The 10,606-nt window shown below is 48.3% G+C and overlaps 1 long non-coding RNA gene across 1 annotated transcript; it reads right to left on the bottom strand.

The window, feature by feature from the left end:
- Positions 1–3,455: 3,455 nt before the first annotated feature.
- On the bottom strand, positions 3,456–7,338 carry LOC119469603. The gene is made up of 3 exons (XR_005198442.1): positions 7,207–7,338; positions 5,219–5,221; positions 3,456–3,681 (listed from the first exon to the last, which is right to left on the bottom strand). It is a non-coding gene; the product is annotated as an uncharacterized LOC119469603 (long non-coding RNA).
- Positions 7,339–10,606: the final 3,268 nt, after the last annotated feature.

Genomic DNA, 10,606 nt, shown 5'->3' with positions numbered 1-10,606 from the left:
GGAATTGAATCCCAGCTTTTACTTCTCAGCTGTGTGCCCTTGGACAAGTTCACTTCTCTGAGCTTCAGTTTTCTCATCTGTGAAATGGGAACAACATTTGGCTTGCCAGGGGTCTTAGGATGACTGGGAAGTGTCTGGCACGTAGTAGGTGCTCAACATGTGTGCTTTCCCATGGCCATCTAAGAGTCCTCAGGGCTGCCCTCCTGCCATTCCCCCACAACTCCTATGACTGCCTCTTAAATGGGTACTCAGGGTGATAAGAAGGCACAGGTGAGGGAACCAGGCTGGATCCACACCCACCCACGCCCATTGTTAAGAAAACAAGCTTTTAATGCCTGGCGCTGCTGCTGGTAGCTGAGAGTATAAAATGGGACCCAGAGTCAGCCTCTCCCTTCCTCTAAGGCACACCGAGGCAATAGTGTTTAAAAGGAAAGGAGGCAGTGGCGTGGAGGCTCCAGAGACTGAGCCATTCCTATGGAAAAAGGGAGGCAGCGGGGCCCACTGCTGAGGACTGTCTGGCAGGTGTTGCATGCTACCTTCCTCCTGGGACCCACAGCCTCTTCATCAGTGATGTCTTCAGGTTCACTGTCCCCAAGCTGCTTAGGTGAGTCCAGACTTCAGGAGCTCTGCTAAGGCTGGTGGTCTCTTAATGGCATACCTCCAGAGTCAGAGCGCTTCAGCTCTCATGCCTCTGCCTATACATCTCATGCTCAGACGCTGGAGGGTGGGTGAGAAGGATACTGAAAAAGGAAAATGATATATGATAAAGTGACTGTGCGCCAGAAGGGCAAATAAGCAAGTTCTTACATGACTGCATCAATTAGCTTTTGTTGTAAAATGCCCCAAAAGTGAGTGGCTTAAAATTATAAGCATTCATTTATTTAGTTGATGGTAATGTGGGTCAGTAACGTGGACTGGGCTCAGCTGGGTGGTGGTTCTTTTCTTGGCTGGGTTTTCTCATGTGCCTGTAGCTGTGTTTCTGAAGCTGGGATGGCTTTCTGTTCCATGTGGGTTCCCATCCTCCAAAAAGCTAGCTCAGACTTGTTCACGTGGCTGCTTGGGAGGCTTCTAAGCAATAGGCCAAAAGCCACATTTTCTCTTGAGGCTCACAGCTGGCATAGTTTTACCTCCACTCTACTCTGTTGGTCAAAGGTGGTTTTGTGGCCAGTTCAGATTCAAGTGGAGTCTGCTCAGCTGCCAGAACAGAGCATCACAGACTGAGTAGCTTCAACAACAGAAATGTATTTTTCTCATGATTCTGGTGGCTGGAAGTTCCAGATCAGGTATCCGCAAGTTGGTTCCATCTGAGGCCTCTGCCTTTGGCGTGCAGTTGGCCACCTCCTCCCTGTGTCCTCATATGGTCTTTCCTCTGTGTGTGCCCTGGTGTCTCCCTGTGTGTCTACATTTTCTCCTCTTATAAGGATCACAGTCAGACTGGATAAGGCCCCAGCCTAATGACCTAATTTTAACTTTATTGTCTCTTTAAAGGCCCTATTTCCAAATACAGTCACATTCAGAGATACCGGGGGTTGTGGCTTTGACATACAAATTTTGTGAGGACAAAATTTAGCCCATAACAAGGTGGGAGAAAAACATCATCTCTTGATTTTGAGGAGCTGCAGTCAGATGGACAGTGGGAGAAGCATGGACAGTGGGAGAAATAACCGAGATCATGATTGTGAAAAAGTCAACCACGCCGACTGATCCCCCACACCTGGCCTGGTTTGGGCAAAGGCAGCACACATGGGCACCTCCTCTCACCAGCTGTACCATCTTCCTCTTTCCCCTGCAAGCCTTTTCCTGGAGTTTATGGGTGATCTCAAGCCTCCAACCTGGAAGGGCTACCTCCTCGCGGTGCTGATGTTCCTCTTGGTCTGCCTGCAAACGCTGTTTAAGCAGCAGAACATGTACCGGCTCAAGGTGCTGCAGATGAGGCTGCAGTCGGCCATCACTGGCCTGGTGTACAGAAAGGTGAGCCCCGGGGGACAAGTGCAGGTCTTCCTAGCCGGGAAAAATGAACATAACTGAACTGGTTGGTAGTAATGCTATCAGCAGCTGAGAAAGCTTTCAGTTCTTACTTATTAGAGTCACTCACGATATATTCTCACTTCCTTTGTTATTTCTCTTTATTTGTATGTATTTATTTTTTCGAGACAGAGTCTCTATCCACCGTGACCTCCTAGAGCCCTGGGATTACAGGCGTGAGCCACCTCGCCCGGCCTCCCTTCCTTCTTAAATCTGAGTCATATTCTGCTGTGCGGATGGATCACACTGTGTTTATCTTTTCATCTGATGGTGGACCCGTCGGTTGATTTTGCCTTTTGGCTGTTGTGAATCATGCTGCTGTGAGCACACGTGTGCAAATACCTCCCTGAGTTCCTGCTTTCTATTCTTTTGGGATGGATGGCAGTGGCTTTGTTAGAGCAAATGGTAATGCTGTGTGTAAGTGTTTTGAGGGACCACCATTTGTAAAGTGTTTTGTCGTTGTTGTTGAGATGGAGTCTCACTTTGTTGCCCAGGCTGGAGTGTAGTGGCATGATCTGGCCTCACTGCAACCTCTTCCTCCCAGGTTCAAGAGATTCTCCTGCTTCATCCGCCTGAGTAGCTGGGACCACAGTTAAGTGCTACCACAGCTAGCTAATTTTTATATTTTTAGTAGAGCTGGGGTTTCACCATATTGGCCAGGCTGGTCTCCAACTCCTGACCCTAGGCCATCCACCCACCTCGGCCTCCCAAAGTGTTGGGATTCCAGGCATGAGCCACTGCACTCAGCCAAGCCCTGCTCCATTGTAATCCCACCGCCTGTGAAAGGCTTCTGGAAGCTCACAGAAAAAATGGCTCCAGTATGACGACTCCCACTCACTTGCTCCCAGAGTTCTGGGGACACACAGTGAGGAGTGATTGTTTTTCTCACTCATCTAGATGTGATGGGCCTGGTCAAAGAAGTTTGCTGTTGCTGACTTGCAGCTAGTCAGGCCCCTGCCCTGTGGAAATTGCCCCCACTAAATCCTTATGCCTCAGTTTACTCAGCTAACTCAGATCTCCAGCCCTGCCTCAGGCTGTGTTAGGTTCCTCCCCGTCATGCCATGTGGGAATCGCCCATGTGATACGTACTTACTTGATTGATTGATTGATTGATTGAGATGGGATCTTACTCTATCACCCAGGCTGGAGTGCAGTGGTACAATCTCAGCTCACTACAACCTCTGCCTCCCGGGTTCAAGTGATTCTCCTACCTCAGCCTACTGAGTAGCTGGGATTATAGGCACATGCCACGACAGCCTGATAATTTTTTTTATTTTTAGTAGAGTTGGGGTTTCTCCATGTTGGTCAGGTGGGTTCCAAACTCTTGACCTTGTGATCCACCTGCCTCAGCCTCCCAAAGTGCTGAGATTACAGGCTCACACGTGCCTGACCCTTGTGACACTTCAATCAAGTCAGGTGTGTAGGTGATGGCTGCCTGATCATCTTCCCACCATGTGGCAGGGCTAGGGGCTGTGTTGTCTGGAAATTCCTCAGCTCTTTATGCTGGTAAGGGAAGAAGGAAGAGGGAGCCCTCGGGGGACATGTGGTGAGGTTTGGTGGGGACATAGCTCACCAGATTGTACTTGGTGTTCCCATGTAACTTGTAACCGCTCTCATAGAAGGTGGCCTAGAACCTCAGGGAGTGGGGGTTGCTCACTATCACCTAGGGGTGGGGGGAAGAGAAGCTGAGGCTGTACAGAGCCAGCAGGCAGGACAGGGAAACCAGGGCTGGGTGCAGTGGCTCACACCTGTAATACCAGCAGTTTGGGAGGCAGAGGCAGGTGGATCATTTGAGGTCAGGAGTTTGAGACCAGCTGGCCAACATGGTGAAACCCCGTCTCTACCAAAAATACAAAATTAGCCAGGCGTGCTAGTGCATGCCTGTAATCCTGGCTACTCAGGAGGGTGATGCAGGAGAATCGCTTGAATATGGGACACTGAGGTTGTGGTGAGCCGAGGTCATGCCATTTTACTCCAGTCTGGGCAACAAGAGCGAAACTCTATCTCAAAAAAAGAAAAAAGAAAACGAACTTGCTCTGCCAATGTGGCTGCAGGTGCAACCCCTGATGTGTGCCCCCTGCCTTGCTCCTGCTCCATCATCACCCACAAATCCCAGCTGTGAATTCGAAGTCCTGCAGTGCAGACAGCATGGATTTGCAGAGCGGTGAGCCTGGGGTCTGTCCTGCAGCAGGAGACACAGAGCAGGGAGCCCTGGTTTGAGCCAGAGGCAGCCTGTGGTGTCCCCCTGCCGGCCCTGATCCCCTTGTGTTTTGTGACACACCCCCATATCCTCACACAAGCCACCCCCATTTTCAGCATGATTACAGATGCTCCTTGACTCATGACGGGGTCATGTCTCCATAAATCTATCATAAATTGGTAATAGCAGCCAAGTGCAGTAGCTCACATCTGTAATCCCAGCACTTTGGGAGGTCAATGTGAGAAGATTACTTGATCCTACGAGTTCAAGATCAGCTTGGGCAACACAGATAGATCCTGTCTCTGGGAAAAAAAAAAAAGTGAAAATATACTAAGTTGAAAATGCATTTATTTTTTTGAGACAGAGTCTCACACTGTCATCCAGGCTGCAGTGCAGTGGTGGAATCCTGGCTCACTGCAACTTGTGCCTATCAGGTTCCAGTGATTCTCCTGCCTCAGCCTCCTGAGTGGCTGGCATTACAGGCGTGAGCACTGGGTAAATTTTGTATTTTTAGTAGAGATTGGGTTTCACCATATTGGCCAGACTGGTTGCGAACTTTTGACCTCAGGTAGTCTGCCTATATCAGTCTCCTAAAGTGCTGGGATTACAGGCGTGAGCCACTGTACCTGTCCTATTTATTTTTATTTTTATTTTTGGAGGTGGAGTCTGGCTCTGCAACCTCTGCCTCCTGGGTTCAAGCGATTCTCCTGCCTCAGCCCACCGGGTAGCTAGGACTACAAACACCCTACCACAGCTAGCTAATTTTTGTATTTTTAGTAGAGACACTGTTTCACCATGTTGCCCATGCTCGCCTGGAGCTCCTGAGCTCAGGCAATCTGCCCACCTCAGCCTCCCAAAGTGCAGGGATTATATGTGTGAGCCACCAAACCCGGCCCACAAATGCATGTAATACACCTACCCTACCAAGCATTGGATGTTAGCCCAGCCGACTTTAGGTTGAGAACAAACTGAGCAGTACGAAAAGAACAAAACCCACTCACACTTCCCCACCTTGGATCATGACTTTGACACTTCAGGGGTCAGCCTTCATGAATGCTTGTAGAAATAGATAATAAACTTGGATAAATGTACCACCTTTAAGTGTACAATTCAATGGCGTTTGGTAGATTCACAATATTGTGCAACTATCACCACCATGTTTCTAAACTTTCTCATCATCCCAAACAGAAATGCTGTCCTCATCAAGTAATAGTTTACCTACTTTTAAATTTTTATTTACTTATTTATTTATTATAAGACCGAATCTTTCTCTGTCTCCCAGGCTAGAGTACAATGGCGCTATCTCGGCTCACTGCTACTTCCGCCTCCCAGGTTCTAAGCAATTCTCCCGCCTCAGCCTCCGGAGTTGGGACTACAGGTGCATGCCACCACACCCAGCTAATTTTTGTATTTTTAGTAGAGATGGGGTTTCACCGTGTTGGCCATGCTGGTCTTGAACTCCTGACCTCGTCATGATCCACCCACCTCAGCCTCCCAAAGTGCTGGGATTACAGGCATCAGCCACCATGCCTGGCCTAAATTTTTATTTTTTAAGAGATGAGGTCCTGCTCTGTTACCCAGGCTGGAGTGCAGTGGCATGATTATAGCTCACTGCAGCCTCAATCTCCTGGGCTCAAGTGATCTCTCCTGCCTTGGCCTCCGAAGTAGATGGGACTACAGGTGCACACAATTGCACTTGGCTAATTTTTATCTTTTTTCATAGAGACAGGGTGTCACTATGTTACCAGGCCGGTCTCAAACTCCTGGGTTCCAGGGATCCTCCCACCTCAGCCTCCTGAAGTACTGGGATTAAGGGCATGAGCCAATGTACCTGACCCTCATGCAATTTATTGAATACTATACTAACAGTAAAAAACAGAAAGATTGCATTGGTACTGGAAGCACAGTTTATACTGAATGTGATCGTTTTTGTGCCATTGTAAAGTCAAAAAATTGTGTGACCATCTGCACTTGCAACTACTGGTAGGCTTAGACACTTGGATTTTAGATCCAGAAACATCCAAACACTTCCTGCTGTGTGGAAGAAGGCCATAGGGGTCAGAGCTCTTAGCTGCTAGCAAGAGAAGCCCACTCAGGCTGAGTTTAAAAACTGAGGCCGGGCACTGTGGCTTATGACTGTAATCCCAGCACTTTGGGAGGTCGAGGTGGGTGGATCACCTGAGGTCAGGAGTTTGAGACCAGCCTGACCAACATGATGAAACCCTATCTTACTAAAAATTAGCCCGGCATGACGGCACGTGTCTGTAGTCCCAGCTACTTGGGAGGCTGAGGCAGGAAAATTGCTCGAACATGGGAGGCAGAGGTTGCAATGAGCCGAGATCATGCCATTGCACTCCAGCCTGGGTGACAGAGCAAAACTCCATCTCAAGAAAAAAAACAAAAGAAAGAAAAGAAAACGAATTTATGGGCAGCTGAGAAGGATCGAGGAGACACAGAGACTAAAAATGACAGGTAGCCAGCTGGACAGCCACAGCCACATCAAACCCAAACATGCAGAGACTGGCCTAGGGGGGTGACACAGAAATGGCCAGGTATGGTGACTCATGCCTGTAATTCCAGCATTTTAGGAGGCCTAGGTGAGCAGATCACTTGAGACCAGGAGTTCAAGACCAGCCTGACCAATATGGTGAAACCCCATCTCCACTAAAAATACAAAACTGGTCAGGCATGGTTGAAGGTGCCTGTAACTCCAGCTACTTGGGAGGCTGAGGCAAGAGAACTGCTTGAGCCTGGGAGGTGGAGGTTGCAGTGAGCTGAGATCACACCATTGGACTACGGTCTGATCAACAGAGCGACTCTCTCAAAAAAAAAAAAAAAAAGACACATAGAGACAATTTCTATGCAGAATTGTGAGTGAGTGTCTCTCCTTTTGGGGGCAATGTCAGGGGATTTCCAGAATCTGGGAGTGGGCACCGAGCAAGTGGCTGAGAATCCTGGACAGCAGCAACACCCAGATGTACTTAGCAGAGGAATAAGGGATGTGCCTGGCTGGGGTATCAACAAAGCCGTCAATTCCAGCTGGCTGTTGATGTTGATGCTATACATCCTGTATATGAATTCTCCCATCAGAAACTCTTTCTAGTTAGAAAGGCAAAGAAGAAAGAAAATCATGCTCCTGTTCCCCAAAGGAAGGGGCAAGCAGGTGGGAAGGTGGAACGGAACTTCCTGGTGCTGCAGCCTGAATCTCCACTTGTGCTTCTGTCTTCCCCACTAGACTCTGTACTTCAGAAGGGGCTGGAGATGGGCACAATGCCAGCCCCTCCCTTCTCTCCAGAAGTATTCCCCAACCCTGACATTCACAGTAATTGCTTCTTTCTGTTCCTCTTTTTTTTGAGGCAGGTTCTTGCTCAGTCACCCAGGCTGGAGTGCAGTGGTGTGATCATGGCTCACTGCAGCCTTGACCTCTTGGGCTCAAGTGATCGTCTCCCCTTAGCCTCCTGAGTAGCCGGGACTATAGGCGTGCACCACCATTCCCAGCTAATTAAAAAAAACATTTTTTTTTTTTCCTGTAGAAACTGGGTCTTACTATGTTGCCAGGCTGGTCCCAAACTCCTGGGCACAAGCGATCCTCCCTTCTCAGCCTCCCAAAGTGTTTGGTGTTATAGGTGTGAGCCACCACACCTGGTCTCTTTCTGTTTCTTTAGAGTAGAGCCGCCCTAGTATGCATCTCTAGCCCATAACTGTTCCCCAGCATTGTTATGTCTTTTGAGCCTCTTTCAATCTCCAAGTTTGTTGGCTGGGTCAGTGCTCACACCTGTAATCCTGATGTGATAGGATCATTTAAGTTCAGAGGTTTGAGACCAACCTGGACAACACAGGGAGACTCCTGTCTCTACAAAACCTAAGTTTCTTTTTATTGCTAAACCCAGGTTGCAATGCAGTGGTGTGATCTCAGCTCACTGCAACATTTGCCTCCTGGGTTCAAGCCATTCTGCCTCATCCTCCCAAGTAGCTGAGATTACAGGCACATGGGACCATGCCCAGCTAATTTTTGTACTTTTAATAGAGCCGGGGTTTCACCATATTGGCCTGGCTGTCCTCAAACTCCTGACCTCAGGTGATCTGCCCACCTCAGTCTCTCAAAGTGCAAAGATTGGGATCACAGGTGTGAACAACCATGCCTGGCCAAAAACTAAAATTAAAAAAAAAAGACACAATTTACAATTTACAAGTTTCTCCTCTATTCCTTTTCCTTTTTTTTTTTTTTTTGAGACAGAGTCTTGCTCTGTCACCCAGGCTAGAGTGCAATGGCACTATCTCAGTCTATTGCAACCTCCGACTCCCAGGTTCAAGTGATTCTCTTGCTTCAGCCTCCTGAATAGCTGGAATTACAGGCATGTGCTACCACACCTGGCTAATTTTTGTATTTTTGGTAGAGATGGGGTTTCTCCATGTTGGTCAGGCTGGTCTCAAACTCCTGACCTTGTGATCTGCCCAACTTGACCTCCCAATGTGCTGGGATTACAGGCCTGAGCCACCTTCCCTGGCCTATCCCTTTTCCTTTCTATGGGTTTTGGAAGAGTCCACACTGTTGGGCCTGTAGCATTTCTCAAAGTCTGGATTTCCCTGGTGCAGGTGAACCCATTCTCTGTCTTTTGTATTTGTGGCATATTTGCAGCTGGATTTATGCTCACCCCATTAGATTAGAGTTTGATCATGTTGGCAAGATTCAGTGGGTGATGTGTTTGATCTCTTACTGGTGATGAATACTATCCTATTGTCTCTCTTATTTTGTTAATTTTTAAAATTAGTTTTTTAGAAATAGGGGTCTCATTTTGTCACCCAGGCTGGAGTGCAGTGACTCCACCATAGCTCCCTGAAGCCTTAAATTCCTGGGCTCAAGTGATCTGCACACCTCAGCCTCCTGAGTAGCTGAGACCACACACCACGACAACCAACTTCTTTTCTTTTTTGAGATGAAGTCTCACTCTGTCGCCCAGGTGTGATCTCAGCGCATTGCAAACTCTGCCTCCCAGGTTAATGCAATTCTCCTGCCTCAGCACTCTGAGTAGGTGGAATTATAGGCACCCACCACCACACCCAGCTAATTTTCATATTTTTAGTAGAGATGGGCTTTCACCATGTCGGTCAGGCTGGTCTGGAACCCCTGACCTCAAGTGATCTACCTGCCACAGCCTCCCCAAGTGCTGGGATTACAGATGTGTGCCATCGCACCGCACCTGGCCAATGCCCAGCATTTTCTTTTTATAGACTGAGTGTTGTTTTGTCACCCAGGCTGGAGTGCAGTGGCTCGCTGCAATCTCTGCCTCCTGGGTTCAAGCGATTCTGCTGCCCAGCGTCCTGAGTAGCTGGAATTACAGGCACCCGCCACCATGCCCAGCTAATTTTTGTATTTTTAATAGAGATGGGGTTTCACCATATTGGCCAAACTGGTCTTGAACTGACCTAGTGATCCACCCACCTCAGCCTCCCAAAGTGCTGGGATTCCAGGCATAAGCCACCATGCCTTGTACCTAATTCCTATTCACTGGTCATGGATGGGAGCTATGGAACCTTTCCCCAGAATACATTCTGGCCCCATCAGAATATCAGGGTTCAGTCTCCTAAGAGATGTTCCTCTGTGCTACACACCGAAATAATCTATCTTAGTCCACTGTCAGACAACTTCCAGGAATGACAGTGGCTGTAGTCTAGCTGAAAAAACACTGAAGTAGGAGTCAGCAGACCCTGGGGCTCTTGACTCAGCCACTAACAACTTAATGTTGCCTTGGGGAAAAAAAAAAAGCTGGAACGACTATGCCTGTAATCACAGCAGTTTGGGAGGTCGATGAGGGAGGATTGCTTGAGCCCAGGAGTTTGAGAGAAGCCTGGGCAACATAGCAAGAGACCATCTCTACAAAAAATTTCAAAATGTTTTCGAGGTGTGGCAGTGTCCCCCTGTAGTCCCAGTTACTCAGGAGGCTAAAGTGGGAGGATCACTTGAGTCCCGGAGGTCAAGACTGCAGTGAGCCAAGGTCATGCCACTGCACTCAAGCTTGGGCTTCAAAGTGAGACACTGTCTCAGAAAAAAAAAGCTGAAGCTTTTGTTTCACATTTGTAAAAGGTAAATGATATTATCTCCTTCATGGAGTTACTGTGAGGATGGAAATACAATTATTTCTCTTCCCTCTCCTTTTAGAAATACAATGAGATAGGCATAGTGGCCAGGTGAGGTGGCTCATGCCTGTAATCCCAGCACTTTGGGAGGCTGAGGCTGGTGGATCAACTGAGGTCAGGAGTTCAAGACCAGCCTGTCCAACATGGTGAAACCCTGACTTCACTAAAACTACAAAAATTAGCCCAGCGTGGTGGCACGTGCCTGCAGTCTCAGCTGCTCGGGAAGCTTGAGACAGGAGAATT

The sequence above is a fragment of the Cebus imitator genome, unplaced genomic scaffold, assembly GCF_001604975.1.
Source record: "Cebus imitator isolate Cc_AM_T3 unplaced genomic scaffold, Cebus_imitator-1.0 Scaffold732, whole genome shotgun sequence".
NCBI classification, from domain to species: Eukaryota; Metazoa; Chordata; class Mammalia; order Primates; family Cebidae; genus Cebus; species Cebus imitator.
The sequence above is the reverse complement of the archived record's forward strand: the minus strand, read 5'-3'. Positions and strand labels throughout refer to the sequence as shown.